At 36.2% G+C, this 17,612-nt stretch overlaps 2 pseudogenes across 2 annotated transcripts in view; one reads left to right on the top strand and one right to left on the bottom strand.

Annotated features, from left to right (window-relative positions):
* Window positions 1-10,004, bottom strand: part of LOC306642570 (chromodomain-helicase-DNA-binding protein 1-like) — a 72,310-nt pseudogene extending 62,306 nt beyond the window's left edge. The window contains exons 1-2 of the transcript in view: window positions 9,857-10,004; window positions 9,177-9,269 (exon numbers count right to left, since the gene is read on the bottom strand). The product of the transcript in view is annotated as a chromodomain-helicase-DNA-binding protein 1-like (transcript). The remainder of the gene's footprint in view (window positions 1-9,176; window positions 9,270-9,856) is intronic.
* On the top strand, window positions 2,389-4,483 carry LOC306643246 (mitochondrial fission regulator 1-like; annotated as a pseudogene). Its single transcript has one exon. The product of its transcript is annotated as a mitochondrial fission regulator 1-like (transcript).
* Window positions 10,005-17,612: the final 7,608 nt, after the last annotated feature.

Raw genomic sequence — 17,612 nt, 5'->3', positions numbered from 1 at the left:
CCAAATGACCATGAATACAAATCATATCTCAGTAATAACCTTGAATGTTAATGGTCCCAATTCATCAAGCAAAAGATATAGCCTTGCAGATTTGATTAAAAAACAAAATCCAACAATAAGTTTTCTCCAAGAGACTCACTTCATAGGCAAAGACATCCACAGACTGAAGGTGAAAGGATAGGAAAAAACATATCACTCATGCAAATTGTGGAAACAATCAGGGGTTTCCATCCTCATATCAGAAAAGGTGGACTTCTAGCCAAAGTTATTCAGAAGGGACAAAGAAGGTCATTTCATTCTACTGAAGGGAATTATACATCAGCAAGACATAAAATTATAAATATATGTGCCCCAAACAATGGAGCATCTATGTACATCAAACCCTTCACAATTTCAAGAATCAAATAGACCGCAGCACAATAATACTGGGTGACTTAACACATCTCTCTTACTACTGGACAGATCTAAACAACATCTAAATAAAGAAACTATAGAACTCAATAATACAATAAATAACTTAGATAACAGACAAGTATACAATATTTCATAAATAAGTGATACACTTTTTTCTCAGCAGTACATGGATCCTTCTCTAAAACAAACCACATCTTATGCCTCAAAGTAACTCTTAGTAAATACAAAAAAAATGGAGATAATACCCTACAGTTTATCAGATCATAATGGACTGAAATTAGAAATCAATGATAAGATAAAAAATAGAAGCTATTCTAATATATGGAGACTAATACACTATGGAATGACAAATGGATAGTAGAAGAAATCAAGGGTGAAATGAAAAAATACCTAGGGTAAATGAAAATATGGATACAACAAACCAAAATCTCTGGGACACAATGAAGGCAGTACTAAGAGGAATGTTCACTGCATTGAGATCACTTATTAAAAGAATAAAAAGTCAACAAATAAATGACCTAAGTTTATATCTCAAAGCCATAGAAAAAGAACAAATCAACACCAGAAACAAGAGAAGACAGGAAATAATTAAAAGCAGAACTGAAATCACTGAAATTGAAAAAGAAACAACTAAAAAAAAATTGACAAAAAAGTTGGTTCTTTGAAAAAATCAATAAAATTGACAAATCCCTAGCCTCACTAATGAAGAGAAAGAGAGAGAAAACCTGAATTAACAAAAATACAAGATGAAAAAGGAAATATCACAACAGACCCAACTGAAATACAGAATAATTAGAAATTATTTTGAAAATTTATACTCCAACAAAAGAAAATACTACAGACATTGACAAATTTCTAGAGACATATGACCTATCTAATCTGAATCAGGAAAAAATACATGATCTAAACAGAATAATTTTAAGTAATAAAATAGGAAATGCCATTAAAAGCCTACCAACAAAGAAAAGCCCAGAACCAGAAGGATTATCAGCTGAGTTATAAAGATCTTCAAAGAATTAATACCAATACTCCTCAAATTATTCCATGAAGTAGAAGGAGGGAACCCTTCCAAACTCATTCTATGAGACTAATATCACCTTGATACCAAAATCAGGCAAAGACACATTAAGGAGAGAAAACTTCAGACCAATATCCCCGATAAACACAGATGTCAAAATTCTCTCAATAAAATCCTGGGAAATTTCTACCAAAAATATTAAAAAGATAGTGCACCACTATCAAGTGTGGTACATCCCAGGGATGCAGAATTGGTTCAACATATGGAAAACAATAAATGTAATTCAACATATCAATAGACTTAAAAACAAGAATCATTATCTCAGTAGATGCAGAAAAATAAATGCATTTGACAAAATACAGGACACCATCATGTTTAAAAAACTAGAAATACTTAGGTATAGTAGGAACATACCTCAACATCATAAAAGGCACATATGTTAAACCCAAGGCCAACATAATTCTAAATGGAGAAAAATTGGAAAGCATTCCCTCTAAAATCTGGAACAAAACAAGAATGCCCTTTCATCAGTTTTATGCAACAATATCCATGAAACTCTAGTCAGAGCAATTAGAAAAGAGAAAGAAATTAAAGTTATACAAATAGGTAAAGAAGAACTCAAACTATCATTATTTGCCAATAACATGATTCTTTATTTAGAAGATCTAAAAAATTCCACCAGAAAATTTCTAGAATAAATATATTCAGCAAATTAGGAGGATATAAAATCAATACCCATAAATTAAATGTCTTCCTATACATTAGTAATGAATTCACTAAAAGAGAAATAAATAAAATTATACTCCTCCCCTCCAAAATGAGAGTAAATTATCCCATTCACAGTAGCCTAAAAAAAAAAAAATGTATGGATCTAAAAAAAGAGGTGAAAGATCTCTACAATAAAACTACAGAACACTAAAGAAAGAAACTGGGGCTGCCACGCAGCGGAGTCTGCTTTAATGGACAATGTACTGCTATGTATGCCTGAAGTACTTGAAATGCAAATTTGGGACAACTTTGCATCTAAATGCTTAGCTGGATTAAGCTCCTGATGAGGATGGTTTTTCAACAAGTTGGAGTAAGCATGCAATCGGTACTTTGGTCTGGAAAACCATATGGTTCATCTCAAAGTATTGTAAGGAAAATTGGTACTAACTTATCTCTGATTCAGTGTCCAAGAGTTCAATTTCAGCTTACCAGCTATGCAACAGAATGGAGTCCCAACCACCTGGGAGAGGATGCAGTGGTATCTTTTGCTGATGTTGGATGGATAGCCACAGAAGGAGGAGAGTGTTCAACAATACTAAGGACAGAAATCAGGTCAAAGCCACCCCTTCTCAAAGACCTTCTTTTCTTTGAGAAGCCCCCAAGCAGACATATTTCCTTACCAAACTTGTCTCAAGAAGAGCCTCCACTGAAGACCACAACACTGGCCAATGAGGAAGCCCTGTAAAAGATCTGTGCACTTGAAAATGAACTTGCTACTCTCAGAGTTCAGATTGCCAAAATTGCAACTCTGCAAGAGCAACAAAATCTCACTGCAGGTGACTTGGTTTCTGCTATATCTGTTACCACGGACCCACCTCCACTACCACCACTGCCACCTCCTCTACCCTCTCCACCAGGGCTCCACCAAAGTAAATCTGCTATTGATCTGATTAAAGAGCAAAGAGGGCAAAAAGCCAGTGCTGGAAAGACTTTGGCTAAGAACAATCCAAAGAAATCTGACATGCCAAATATGCTAGAAATCCTTAAAGATATGAATAATGTAAAACTTCTGTCAGTTAAGAGGTCAGAGCAAGATGTAAAGCCCAAGCCAGTAGATGATACTGATCATGCTGCCCTCAAAGCAGAAGCTTTGAAAAAGAAATTTGCTTATTGGTATCGAAGCAATAGCGAAGGTGAAGTTGAAAAAGGATCTCCAAAGTCTGAATCAGAGACCACCTCAGAGACAGCATTGTTTGGGCCACGTATGTTGAAGTCTACAGACAAAATGAAGGCTTTAATTGAAAATGTTTCAAATTCCTAATGGATAATGAGCTGAGAAAAAATTTCTGGTTCAGCTGGTTTGTGAGGGCTGAATTTGGCTAGTAGAAATTGACACTATTTAGTAAATACCTGACTTTAGTGTTCAGTGGTCTCCTTTCTAACGTAGAGGATTAAGCAATAATGGAAGCACCATAACTTTGTTTTGCTTTATGAGATGGTCAGTTCTGGAGCTTCCCATAACATACGGAATTCTGACATGTTTTTCAAGTATAGCCAGGAGATGGAGGCTTCCAATCTTGAAAACATTCCTAAGATTTCAGAACACAGAAAGGACATTTGTGGATTGTACTGTGCATTTAAAATTCTTAACACTAATTTATCTGTACAAATGTTTTATATACATATGTTTGTATATAAAACAGTTTAAAAATTATCAATGACAATGAGGGTATTGTTATTTTCATATGTTTTCAATAAGCATTTACTCTTAGTGATGGATTAGCTGGTGTAGTTTAAGATGTTGGAATAAAATATTTGAGATTGGAATCTTCTTGTCAAACAGAACTTATATCTTAGATTCTCTCTCACATTTTTGGAGCTGAGCTTTGCATAGGAACCAGTGGATGTCCACTGGTGCAATTCCATATACTTTCCATTGGAGGGAAGTTGGGAACCAGGACAGCTGCTTGTACCTCATTGCCATTCATGTACTGGGGAAACAAATGTACTTCCCAAGTGGTGACAGATTAAATTATTGAATTCAATCACTTTAATACAAACCAGATATGCCATCTTTCTTTATTTCAGTTTAATAAATGGCACCATTAAAACGACTCATTGCTAAGTTAATAAATAATACTTCTGGAAATGTCAGCATAATGGGAGTTTAAAAATTTTTAATATTGGTCAAAATATTAATTTTATAATGAAACATTATTAAATAGGACTATGACTTTCTTATATATTATTTATCATTGGTCAGAATGCTGTTCTGATGAATTAATATTATGCAATGTAATCCTTAGATATTATTAGAAACTGGAGAAATGCCTTTCTCATCCAGGGCTTGTGGGGGCGCCTGGCAACCCAACCAGTGCTTGACAAAGATCCACTGGAGGAATGATGTTTGCAAGGACTCATCGTCCCGGGAGATGCCAGATGCTTGCCTCTGGGCTCTGGTCCTTTTTCTGCATTATGTTCCTAATATTATATTACTCATACTATTCCTTGGTAGTAATCACTGAGGGTGAAGGGAGTACTACAGAGTTTCCCAAGAATATTAATAAAACATTAGGGATTATAACTCCTTCTCAGCCACAAGTAGTAAAAAATCTTTTACCACTGTGTGATGTGTCTTCTTCCTGGGGTGCTTGTTATGAACATGTAATGCAGTACATAAATTTGGCCACAGAACCGTCTGTCTTTCCAACCATGGTTATGCAAAAAGCACCTCCCACAGTAGCTACTAGATATGGACTAGCTTATTTTATTAATGGCAAGCCCTGCTACCCCCCTAATGGCAAGCCCTTAGAGAAGGTAGATATAGATCTCCCCCTGTCTCTGACAGGGTGGTTTAATCCAGATGATGGTTTTGTTTATGTGTGGTTGTAAGGTAAAAGAATAAGGCTTCGCAACATTTCTTCTTTCCTACAAAAAATAGGTCACTCCTATAATAAACATTGGTACACAATGCCTTGTTCTGGGAAAAGGAGCTACATAAGACAAGGTAATTTATTTAGTAAAAAAACTTAGCCATGGGAACCATTGGGACTCTTGCCCTCCTGTAACTTAGCAATTTAGATATTAATCAGATGGACCTAGTAGAAATGGTCATGTGAGATTATTTGTCTATCACTTTAACCGTGAGAATAATAATAGTCTTAGGTCACATAGAGTTTAGATATTAAGGAAATAATCATTGTATTAGCTCATTGACTTAAATATTCTTAAAATAATTGTAATCTGTATGGTTACTGATTTCTCACAATCTTTCGGTAAAAGCAATTTCTGTCTATGCCTTGGAAACTTCTTTGATTTTATTAATCATAAGCCTGTCATCATAGCCTGAAGAAAAGTGTATATAAACCCAACCTTCCCCAGAATAAAGTGGGATTGATTGCACAAGAACTAGAGTCTGTGTCTTTCATTCTCCATCCATCGCCGATGCTGTCTCCCCGCACCCCGTTTACCAGTGTGGAACCCATGGACTCCTGCTAGGGCTGGACCCCAGCAAGGGCTTATAAGGACTTACTATAAGTAGTCATTTGTAAGTGTTCAATAAACTTTCATGATTTTCTATTTCTGATAAATTCAGCTATAGTTAATGCCAGACTTTCTTACCATAAATAAATATTTGAACTTTTAAAAATTTTATATCTAGTGAAGAAAAGTTTTACTTCCTGGGAGAATTAGGAGATATTAGATAAACATTTTAAGTTATTGAAAATGTGTGTTCTCCTAAATATTAACAAAAATTATCTGAGGTAATTTACATGGTTTGGTTTTTGGCTTAAGTTTAAACTGTGGTATGTTGTTAGATATTGTTTATAATTCTTTGGTATGTTTAAGAATTCTGCCTTTTAAGATATTCAGAAATTCACCTGACACATATTTTGGCCTCCTAAGAAATTTATATTTGCATCAGTATTGAATTTTGGCTAGTACTCCAATGTAAGGAATTTACTATTTTAAAATAAAATAAACTTTTACTTCCAAAAAAGAAGAGAAAGAAACTGAAGATAACATCAGAGGATGGAAAGACCTTCCATTCTTCGGGAAAGGCAGAAATAATATTATCAAAATGGCCATACTACCGAAAGTGTTATACAAATTTAATGCAATTCCTATTAAAATCCCAATAGCATTCTTCATAGAACTAGAAAAAATAATCATGAAATTCATTTGGAAAAATTAGAGATCCAGAATAGACAAAGCAATACTTAGCAAGAATAGTGAAGGAGGAGATATCACATTACCAGAACTTAAACTATACTACAGAGGTATAGTAATAAAAATCGCATGGTTTGGTGTCAAAACAGATACATAGACCAATAGTACAGAATAGAAGACACAGGGACAAACCCACATTAAAACAGGTATCTCTTACTAGACATGTGTGCCAAAAATATTCACTGGAGAAAAGATAGCCTATTTAACAATGGTGCTGGGAAAAATGGAAAGAACATGTAACAAAATGAAATTACACCTTTATCTCTCACCCTGCATGAAACTCAACTCAAAGTGGATCAAAGACTCAGGCCTAATAGAAGAAAAACTAGGCCCAAGTCTATACCATGTTGGCCTAGAATCTGATTTCCTTAACAAGACTCCTAAACGGCAATATGTTCAATCAAGAATCAATAAATGAAATGGATTCAAACTAAAAAGCTTCTTTTCAGCAAAAGAAACAATCAATAATGTGAAGAGAGAGCCTACAGAGTGGGAGAAAATCTTTACCACATGCACCTCTGATAAAGTAATAAACTCTAGGATATATAAAGAACTCAAAAAACTTAACACCAAAAACAAATAACCCAATCAATAAATGGGCTAACAGACATGTCACAGAAGTTATACAATTGATCAACAAATACATGAAAAATGTTCAACATTGATGGCAGTTAGAGAAATGCAAATCAAAACTACTCTAAGATTTCTTCTCACTCCAATTAGAATGGTAATTATCAAGAATACAAGCAACAGTGAATGTTGACAAGGATATGGGGAAAAAAGTACACTCATACATTTCTGCTGGGAATGCAAATTGGTGCAACCATTATGGAAAGCAGTATGATGATTCCTTGGAAACCTTGGAATGGAACCACCATTTGACCCAGGTATCCCACTCATTGGTTTATACCGAAATGTCTTAAAATTAGCATACTATAGTGATACAGCCACATCAATGTTTATAGCAGCTCAATTCACAATAGCTTAACTATGAAACCAACCTAGATGCCCTTCAACAGATGAATGGATAAGGAAAATGTGGTATGTAGAGATGATGGAATACTACTCAGCTTTTAAAAAAAATGAAATTATGGCATTTGCTGGTAAATGGATGGAGTTAGAGAATCTCATGCTAAGTGAAATAAGCCAAACACCCAAAATTAAAGACCAAATGTTTTCTCTGATATGCAAATGTTTATTCACAATAAGGTGGGGTAGAGGAAGAATAGAGTTACTTTATATTAGGTAGAGGGAGTGAATGGAAGGGAAGGGGTATGGGGGTAAGAAGGACAGTTGAATGAAACAGATATTTTTACCTCATGTACATATATGGCTGCATGACCAATGTGATCCTACATGTATAATCAGAAAAATGAGAAATTATTCTTTATTTATGTATGATCTATAAAAATGTATGAATGCATTCTACCAACAACTAATCAGAACAAATTTTAAAAACATAAAGAAAGAATATTATTGAAGTTTTCCTTCAAAATCTACATTCCTAGTGCCTCTTCTTCCTTAAAAAAAAAATTCTAATTGCATCTGATTAAGATACTGTTAAACTTTTAAATAGTTCACAGTGCTACTTGGCAAAAAGTCTTTAACACAAGTACAGCAAACCTTTTGCATTCTTTCTATACTGGAGCCTCCATGGCCAGATATTGCCTATCAGAGTGTGTAAAAAAATCCATTATTTGAATGAAAATGAAAACACAACACATCAATTTTGTAGGCAAGCACTAAAGTAGTGCTTAGAAACATACAGAAGTCAGTAAGATGAAGGGGAAGCAGCAAATGATTCTAAGAAGCATGTGGGTAGGAGGAAAAGCAAGTGAAAGTGCTACTTCAGAGGCTGAGTGAAGAGTATTTCAAGGAAAAAGTGATCTACTATGTCAAGAGTTTCTGAGAGGTTAACTAAAATGTGAATTGACAATCAGTGGGCATCACAGAGATCACTGGTGAACTTAGCATAGTGGCTGAGTAGGTTCAACACTAGAGAAAATCTTATCATGAAGAAATGCTCAGACAAATCCAGATTATGACACATTCTGTGAAACTACCAGTTTCATTCTTCATAACTGTCAATGTCTTCAAAGAAAAAATGGTCCCCTCCCCGCACCCCCTTGTTGTCAGATGTGGGTTGGCCTCTCGGGAAGGGAGTGAGTGCGACGGTGCCCCTTTGCCCAGACACCGGGAGCCAGGTTCTGTGACGCAGACTCAATTTATTCAGGAAGTGCAAGTTTATATATGAAGTGAGAACCAATCATTTTAATGAGATAGCCAGGCCACTGCTCAGGTTACATGTTTACACTACCATACTACAGGGAAGAGCAGACTTCTACTGGGGACCAGGGAGGCCCAAGAGGCATTGGGTCATCACAGAGTGTTCTCATGTGACATGATGAGAGCCCAGTGTTCTGTGCTCAAGCCCAGTCCATACCTTGGATCCATGTCTGGTACACCCCAGGATTCTCCTCACCCCCCCCGCCCCCCAAAGCTTAAAAACATTTGTAGATTGTAGAAAAATAGAGACATGGCAAATGCAATACAGAATCTATGGATCTTGGATTAAGAGAGAAAAAGAAAAACATAGCCATAAGGGATATTACAGGAACATCTGAAGAAATCTGATTAACATTAGATAAAACAGAGAAAATGAGAATAATCAAAATATATACAGTAAATACAGGTAGTTATTTTTTTTTTTTTTTGAAGAATTCTGCTATGATTCTTTGAAGAATTCTGCTATGATACCCAGAACTACTAAAGAAAAACAATATGGGGAAAAAGGGTACTGCCTCACCATCAAACAAATATGGGTGATCCACAAACTTTTGAAGCTGGGATAAAATATTCTGAAGTTTAACTTTCTTTGCCATTTCATTTTCAAATACATCTGTAATTTTGAAGAGTTAAATAAAAATGGACTAACAAATCAAAAGCAGAAACAAAGAAAAACCCAACTCTTTATAAATAGCCTTAATAATTTTATTGGACATTCCTCAAATTTATACTAACTCCCAAATGGCTCATCTGCACTGAGAATTAATAGCATATCCACATGGAACTTTTCTATACATCACTTTGTTTTGAGAAGAAAGTCTGTAAATTGAACTTGGGGGTGGTTTTTTATAATGACTGGAAATTTCTGAAATTTTCTTCTTTAACTTCTATTGTGGATTTAAGAGGGGGGAAAAAGCAAATAGAGGACAAAAGGCATGAAAGGATATTTAAAAGTGTTTGCTTCCTTGTAAAGAATAAGAAAAAAACTAGGCAAAAGGAAAAGGGGAAATTTCATCATGCAAAAACTAAGTCTGATACTCTTAACCCTGCCATTGCCTTACTGCAGCTGACCTGAGTATCATTCAGAATACAAAATGCTATATTCTTGCTATACAAAGTGAGTGCATTTATAAAATATTTCCCTGCCCCAAAATCACATCCTCATTTAGTTTCTAAATGGATGAACTGCCCTCTGATTACCTTGGTCTTTCATCAAAATACCCTTGTAGTATTTTTTCTGCAAAGCTGATATGACATGGTATATCACTACTTCTGTCTTCTTGGGAAGCTCTGTAGCTACCTCAGCTTTTACTCAGCAGAAATGGCTGCAAGAGGTTGTGTAGTTCACTTGCTGTGTAAGGAAAAAAATACAAGAAAGTGGTTCAAAAATATAACAAAGGCACTGAACTACTAGAGAACATATAGCAATTTAATTTCCTCATTTTCAAGCTAATTCTTCATTCTAGGTGAGTATACCAATTTTCACAGTACAGACACTCTTGCATTTACAAAGTGATTGCATTCTTATAAACCCACCACAAATTGAATATATCATGTAAGTAAAACATGTATTTGACAGACCTAACAAATCAAACATCACAGCTTAGCCCACCCCATATTAAATGTGCTCACAACACTTAAAATAGTCAACCCTAGCAAAATAATCTAACATAATAATATTTTATGAAAAACTGTTGAATACTTTATGTAATTTATTGAATACCTGTGTCTAAACAACACTGAAAACATAGAACACTGCACAGCATCAGGTATTTATAGCATGTTCACCTGGAGAACTGGGGATTTGTGACTTGCTGCTGCCACCCACCCTCACAGGACAGTACCTTACAACATATATCTAGCCTGGAAAAGACTGATACTCATGTTGTCATATGACTGAATAGTATCCCATTGTGTATATACACCACACTTTCTTTTTTAATCTGCTAATGGACATTTTAGGTTAGTTCCAAATTTTGGGTACTGTGAATGGTGCTGTAATAAACACAGGAGTAGGAATATCTCTGTAACATGTTGATGTCCCTTCATTTGATGGGATTACTGAATTGTACAGCAGTTCTAGTTTTTGTTTTTTGAGGAAACTTCATCCTGTTTTCCATTATGTTTGGACCAATTTATTCCTGCGAGAAGTATATCAGAATTCCTCTTTCACCATATCCTTGCTAGCATTTGTTAGTTTTTTTGTCTCTTTGTAAAAACTGTTCTCACTGGGGTGAGGTAGCTTCTCTTTGTGCTCATGATTTGCATTTCCCTGATGATGAATGACTTTGAACATTTTATTTTTTTTATTTTTATTTTTTTTTAGTTTATCCTAATTGTGGATGGTTTTATTTTATTTTTTTATTATTTAAACAAATGGGAAACAAGTTGTTTGTCTATTTGTACATGGGGTCAAGGCATACCATTTGTGTAATCATAAATTTACATAGGGCAATGTTGTTTGATTTTTTCTGTTATTTTTTCCCTTCCATCACCCCTCCCACCTGTCTTTACCCTCTATACAGTCCTTCCTTCCTCCATTCTTACCACCCTCCATATCCATAACCCTAAAACTAACCCTAACGCTAATCCCTCCCACCCCCATTATATTTCCTCATCCGCTTATCAGTGAGATCATCTGTCCTTTAGTATTTTGAGATTGGCTTATCTCACTTAGCAAGACATTCTCCAATTTCATGCATTTGCCTGCAAATGCCATAATTTTATCATTCTTCATGGCAGAGTAATATTCCATTGTGTATATATGCCACAGTTTCTTTATCCATTCATCAACTCAAGGGCATCTAGGTTGGTTCCACAATCTGGCTATTGTGAATTGAGCAGCTATGAACATTGATGTGGTTGTATCTCTGTAGTATGCTGATTTTAAGTCCTTTGGGTATAGGTCAAGGAGTGGGATAGCTGGGTCAAATGGTGGTTCCATTCCAAGCTTTCTGAGGAATCTCCATACTGCTTTCTAGAGTTGCTGCACTAATTTGCAACCCCACCAGCAATGTATGAGTGTATCTTTTTCCCCACATCCTCACCAACACCTATTGTTGCTTGTGTTCTTGATAATCACCTTTGTAATTGGGGTGAGATGAAATCTTACGGTAGTTTTGATTTGCATTTCTCTTATTACTAGAGATGTTGAACATTTTTTCATATACCTGTTGATTGCATGTACATCTTCTTCTGTGAAGTGTCTGTTCATTTCCTTAGCCCATTTGTTGAATGGAATATTTGTATTCTTAGTGTAGAGGTTTTGATTTCTTTACAGATTCCGGAAATTAGTGCTCTATCTGAAGTATGAGTGGCAAAGATATTCTCTCACTCTGTAGGATCTCTCTTCACATTACTGATAGTTTCCTTTGCTGAGAAAAAGCTTTTCAGTTTGTTGTTGTTTGTTGCTTTTATTTCTTGTGCTATGGGAGTCCTGTTAAGGAAGTCTGATCCTAAGCCAACAAGTTGAAGGTTTGGACCTACTTTTTCTTCTATAAGATGCAGGGTCTCTGGTCTGATTCTGAGGTCCTTCATCCATTTTGAGTTGAGTTTTGTGCAGGGTGAGAGATAGGGGTTTAATTTCATTCTGTTGCATATGATTTTCCAGTTTTCCCAGAACCATTTGTTGAAGAGGCTATCTTTTCTCCATTGCCTATTTTGTCACCTTTGTCTGGTATTAGAAAATTGTATTTATTTGGGTTTGTGTCCATGTCCTCTATTCTGTACCATTGATCTACCTGTCTATTTTGGTACCAATACCATGCCATTTTTTTTACTATTGCTTTGTAGTAGAGTTGAAGATCTGTTATTGTGATACCCCTGCTTCGCTTGTTCTACTGAGGATTGCTTTAGCTATTCTGGGTATTTTATTCTTCCAGATAAATTTCATAATTGCTTGCTCTATTTCTGTAAGATACATCATTGGGATTTTAATTGGAATTGCATTGAATCTGTGTAGCACATTAGGTAGTATGGCCATTTTAACAATATTAATTCTGCCTATCCAAGAACATGGGAGATCTTTCCATCTTCTAAGGTTTTCTTTAATTTCTTTCTTTAGTGTTCTGTAGTTCTTATTGCAGAGGTCTTTCTCCTCTTCTGTGAGATTGATTCCCAAGTATTTTATTTTTTTTGATGCTATTGTGAATGGGGTAGTTTTCCTAATTTCTCTTTCTGAAGATTCATCATTTATGTATAAAAATGCATTGGATTTATGAGCATTGATCTTGTAACATGCTACTTTACTGAATTCATTTATGAGTTCTAAGAGTTTTCTGGTGAAATTTCCAGGTTCCTCTAAGTATAAAGTCATTAGCGAACAGGGATAGTTTGAGTTCTTCTTTTCTAATTCGTATCCCTTTAATTTTTTTGGTTTGTCTAATTGTTCTGGCTAGAGTGTCAAGGACGATGTTGAATAGAAGTGGTGAAAAAGGGCATCCCTGACTTGTTCCAATTTTTAGGGGGAATGCTTTCAGTTTTTCACCACTTAGAATGATATTGGCCATGGGCTTAGCATAGATGGCCTTTACCATGTTAGGGAATATTCCCACTATCCCAATTTTTTCAAGTGTTTTGAGCATGAGGGGATGCTGTATTTTATCGAATGCTTTTTCTTCATCTATTTAAATAATCATGTGATTCTTAACTTTAATTCTGTTGATATGGTGAATGACATTTATTGATTTCCAGATGTTGAATCAACCTTGCATCCCTGGGATGAAACGCACTTGATCATGGTACACTAACTTTTTAATATATTTTTGTATGCGTTTTGCTAAAATTTTGTTGAGAATTTTTGCGTCAATGTTCATTAAGAATATTGGTCTGAAATTTTCATTCCTCGATGTGTCTCTGTCTGGTTTAGGTATCAGGGTGATATTGGCTTCATTGAATGAGTATGGGAGGGTTCCCTCCTCTTCTATTTCATGGAATACTTTGAGGAGTATTGGAATGAGCTCTTCTTTAAAGGTTTTGTAGAACTCGGCTGAGAACCCATCTGATCCTGGAATTTTTTTGTTGGTAGGCTTTTGATGACCTCTTCTATTTCATTGCTTGAAATTGATTTATTTAAGTTTGTGTATCCTCCTCGTTCAGATTAAGTAATTCATATGTCTCTAGAAACTTGTTGATGTCTTCAAGGTTTTCTGTTTTGTTGGAGTATAGATTTTCAAAATAGCTTCTAATTATGTTTTTTATTTCACTCGTGTCTGTTGGGATATTTTCTTGTTCGTTCCGAATTTTAGTAATTTGAGTTTTTTCCCTCTTTCTCTTTGTTAGTGTGGCTAAGGGTTTATCAATTTTGTTTATTTGTTCAAAGAAACAACTATTTATTTTGTTAATTTTTCCGATTGTTTCTTTTGTTTCAGTTTCATTGATTTCTGCTCTGATTTTAACTATTTCCTGTCTTCTACTACTTTTGGTGTAAGTCTGCTCTTCTTTTTCTAGGGCTTTGACGTGTAGTGTTAAGTCATTTATTTGTTGATTTCTAATTCTTTTGTTGAATGCGCTCCATGAAATAAATCTTCCTCTAAGTACTGCTTTCCTAGTGTCCCAGAGATTTTGCTATGATGTGTCTTTGTTCTCATTTACTTCTAAGAATTTTTTTATTTCCCTCCTGATATCTCCTGTTATCCATTCATTATGTAATAGTGTATTATTTAATCTCCAGGTATTGGAGAAGTTTCTGTTTTTTACTCTGTCATTTATTTCTAATTTCAATCCATTATGACCTCATAGACCCAAGGGAGTATGTCTATCTTCTTGTATTTGCTAACAGTAGCTTTGTGGCATAAAATATGGTCTATTTTAGAGAAGGATCCATGTGCTGCTGAGAAGTGTATTCGATCTTTGTTGAATGGTATATTCTATATATGTCGGTTAATTCTAAATTGTTGATTGTGTTATTGAGATCTATGGTTTCTGTATTCAATTTATGTTTAGAAGATTTTTCAGTGGTGAGAGAGGTGTGTTAAAATCGCCTAGTATTATTGTGTTGTGCTCTATTTGATTTCTGGAATTGAGAAGGATTTGTGTGACGTACATGGATGAGCCAATGGTCAGGGAATAGATATTTGTGATTGTTATAACTTTTTGATTTATGCTTCCCTTAAGCAGTATGTAATGTCCTTCTTTATCCCTTCTGACTAGTTTTGGCTTGAAGTCCATATTATCTGAAATGAGGATGGATACTCTAGCTTTTTTGCTGTGTCCGTGTGCATGGTATGTTTTTTCCCATCCTTTCACCTTTAGTCTATGGGTATCTCTTTCTATGAGATGAGTCTCTTGCAGGCAGCATATTGTCGGATTTTTCTTTTTAATCCAATCTGCCAGTCTATGTCTTTTGACTGATGAGTTCAGGGCACTAATATTCAGGGTTATTATTGTGATATGATTTGTATTCCCAGTCATTTGACTCATTTTTGTCTTTTGACATGATTTGGTTTCTACTTTATTTGGCTATTCCTTTAGGCTAGTTCCTCCCGTTGCTGATTTGCATCATTGTTTTTCATGTCTTCCTCATGGAATATTTTGCTGAGAATGTTCTGTAATGCCGGCTTTCTTTTCGTAAATTCCTTTAGCTTTTGTTTATCATGGAAGGATCTTATTTCATCGTCAAATCTGAAAGCAACTTTTGCTGGGTATAAGATTCTTGGTTGGCATCCGTTTTCTTTCAGGGCCTGGTAAATGTTGTTCCAGCCCCTTCTAGTTTTTAGGGTCTGGATTGAAAAGTCCGCTGATATTCTTATTGGTTTCCCCCTGTATGTAATTTGATTCTTTTCTCCTCTCGTGACCTTTGAAATTCTGTCTTTATTTTGTATGTTCAGTATTTTCATAATAATGGTGTGGGTCTGTTGTAATTTTGTGTATTTGGAGTCCTATAAGCCTCTTGTACTTGGTTTTCCATTTCATTCTTCAGATTTGGGAAATTTTTTGATATTATTTCATTGAATAGATTTTCATTCCTTTGGTTTGTTTCTCTAAGCATTCCTCATTCTCAATAATTCTTAAATTTTTCCTTTTCATGATATCCCATAATTCTTGTAGACTCTGTTCATGATTTCTTACCATTGTTTCTGTTTGTTCAACTTTGTTTTCAAGAGTAAATATTTTTTTCTTCAATGTCTGAGGTTCTATCTTCCAGGTGTTCTATTCTATTGGTTTTGCTTTCTATGGAGTTTTTAACTTGGTTTATTGTTTCCTTCATTTCAGGATTTCTGGGTTTTTTTTTTTTTTTTCAGTATCTCAAACTCTTTATTGAAATGATCTCTTGCTTCCCGTATTTGGTTTCTAATTGTTGATTGGTGTGATCATTTAATGCCTGCATTTGCTCTTTCATCTCCTCCTTCAATTCCTGCATTTGCCCTTTCATCTCCTCATTTGCTTCCCTGATTGTTTTAATTATGTACATTCTGAACTCCCTTTCTGACATTTCTTCTGCTGTGCTGTCATTGGGTTTTATTGATATAGTATCTAGGTTTGTTTGGGACATTTTCTTCCCTTTTTTTCTCATATTGTTCTGATGTCAGTGTGACACTGAGATATTGCAGATTTCCTCTATTGGCTTATAGTGTCCCTGTAGATTTCCAGTGTATCACCTCCCAGCCTTCAGTTGCCTGAAATCTTGGAGTAACTTGATAATGCAGTGCTTCCAAAGAAAGCTGCCCCTAGCCTGCTACTGGTTCCAGGACTTGGAGCTGGCTCTGTGTGGAAAGGCTCTCACTGGGGGGCCTGCTCCGAGAAACTGGCCATTTGGGAGGAGCCCACTGCCAGAATGTGCAGGGCTGCCTGGGGAAGACTCTAGCTGCCCTGGCCTACTGTGATAAGCTGTTCCTATCCGAGACTCCCAGCCAGGCCGAGATTCACCCGATGGGGGATACTCACCCCGTGGCTCTATTTTAGTCCAAGTCTCTCAATGCCTCCCCTTCTTGAATCCTGGGTTCTGGAGTGACTGGAGATGCAGTCACCCTCTAGTCTGCCATCTTGGATTTCCCCATGGAAAGAGCCTGCTGCCGGAGGGGGCAGGGCCACCTGGAGAAGACTCTGTCTGCCCTGCCCTGGTCTCAGAGGCTACTTGCATGTTGGAACTCTCCACTGGCTCGGGGACTTGTGGCTTGCTCTGTGTAGAAAGGGTCTCACTGGGTGGTCTGCTCAAAGAAGCTAGCCTTGAAAGGCGCCTCCTGCTGGAGGGAGCCAATCTGCTTGGGGAAGTCCCTGGCTGCCCTGTCCTGGTCCCTGAAGCTACCTGCAGGCCAGAGCTCACCACGCTGGCTTAGGTACTTGGAGTTGGTTCTGTGAAGAAAGGCTGTCACTGGGATGCCTGCTCCGAGAAGCTGGAGAAGCTGGCCATGTGGGAGGACTGCACCGTTGGAGTGTGCAGGGCTGCCTGGGGAAGACTCTAGCTGCCCTGGCCTACTCTGATAAGCCACCCCTATCTGGGCCTGCCGACCAGGCCCAGCTTCACCTGGTGGGGGAGACTCACCCCGTGGCTCTATTTTAGTCCGAGTCTCTCAATGCCTCCCCTTCTTGAATCCTGAGTTCTGGAGTGACTGGAGATGCAGTCAACCTCTAGTCCGCCATCTTGGATCACCCCTGAACATTTTAATATAACTAACAATAATGCATTATATATCTCAAACCAGTTAGAATTCAGACATAATTTTGAATATACTCAACATAAAGAAGTTTGAGTATATGATATGCTAATTATCTAAATTGATCACTACTCAATGTACACATGAATTAAAACACCAATACCTCAAAAATAAGCACAAATATGTACATCAATAAAAATTCAAAATTCAAAGTACTGTTTCTATTGAATTTGTAATGCTTCTGTAAAATGGTAAAGACAAACAATTGTAAGCTGAACACACATAATTAGAGGAGCATCTGATTTCTGCCTTTACTGGGTTCTTCCCTATTCCTTCTGGACTTGTTCCTGGCTTTTAACCCC

The sequence above is a fragment of the Sciurus vulgaris genome (genome assembly GCF_902686455.1).
Source record: "Sciurus vulgaris genome assembly, chromosome: 13".
NCBI classification, from domain to species: Eukaryota; Metazoa; Chordata; class Mammalia; order Rodentia; family Sciuridae; genus Sciurus; species Sciurus vulgaris.
This window is presented reverse-complemented; position numbering and strand designations above follow the sequence as displayed.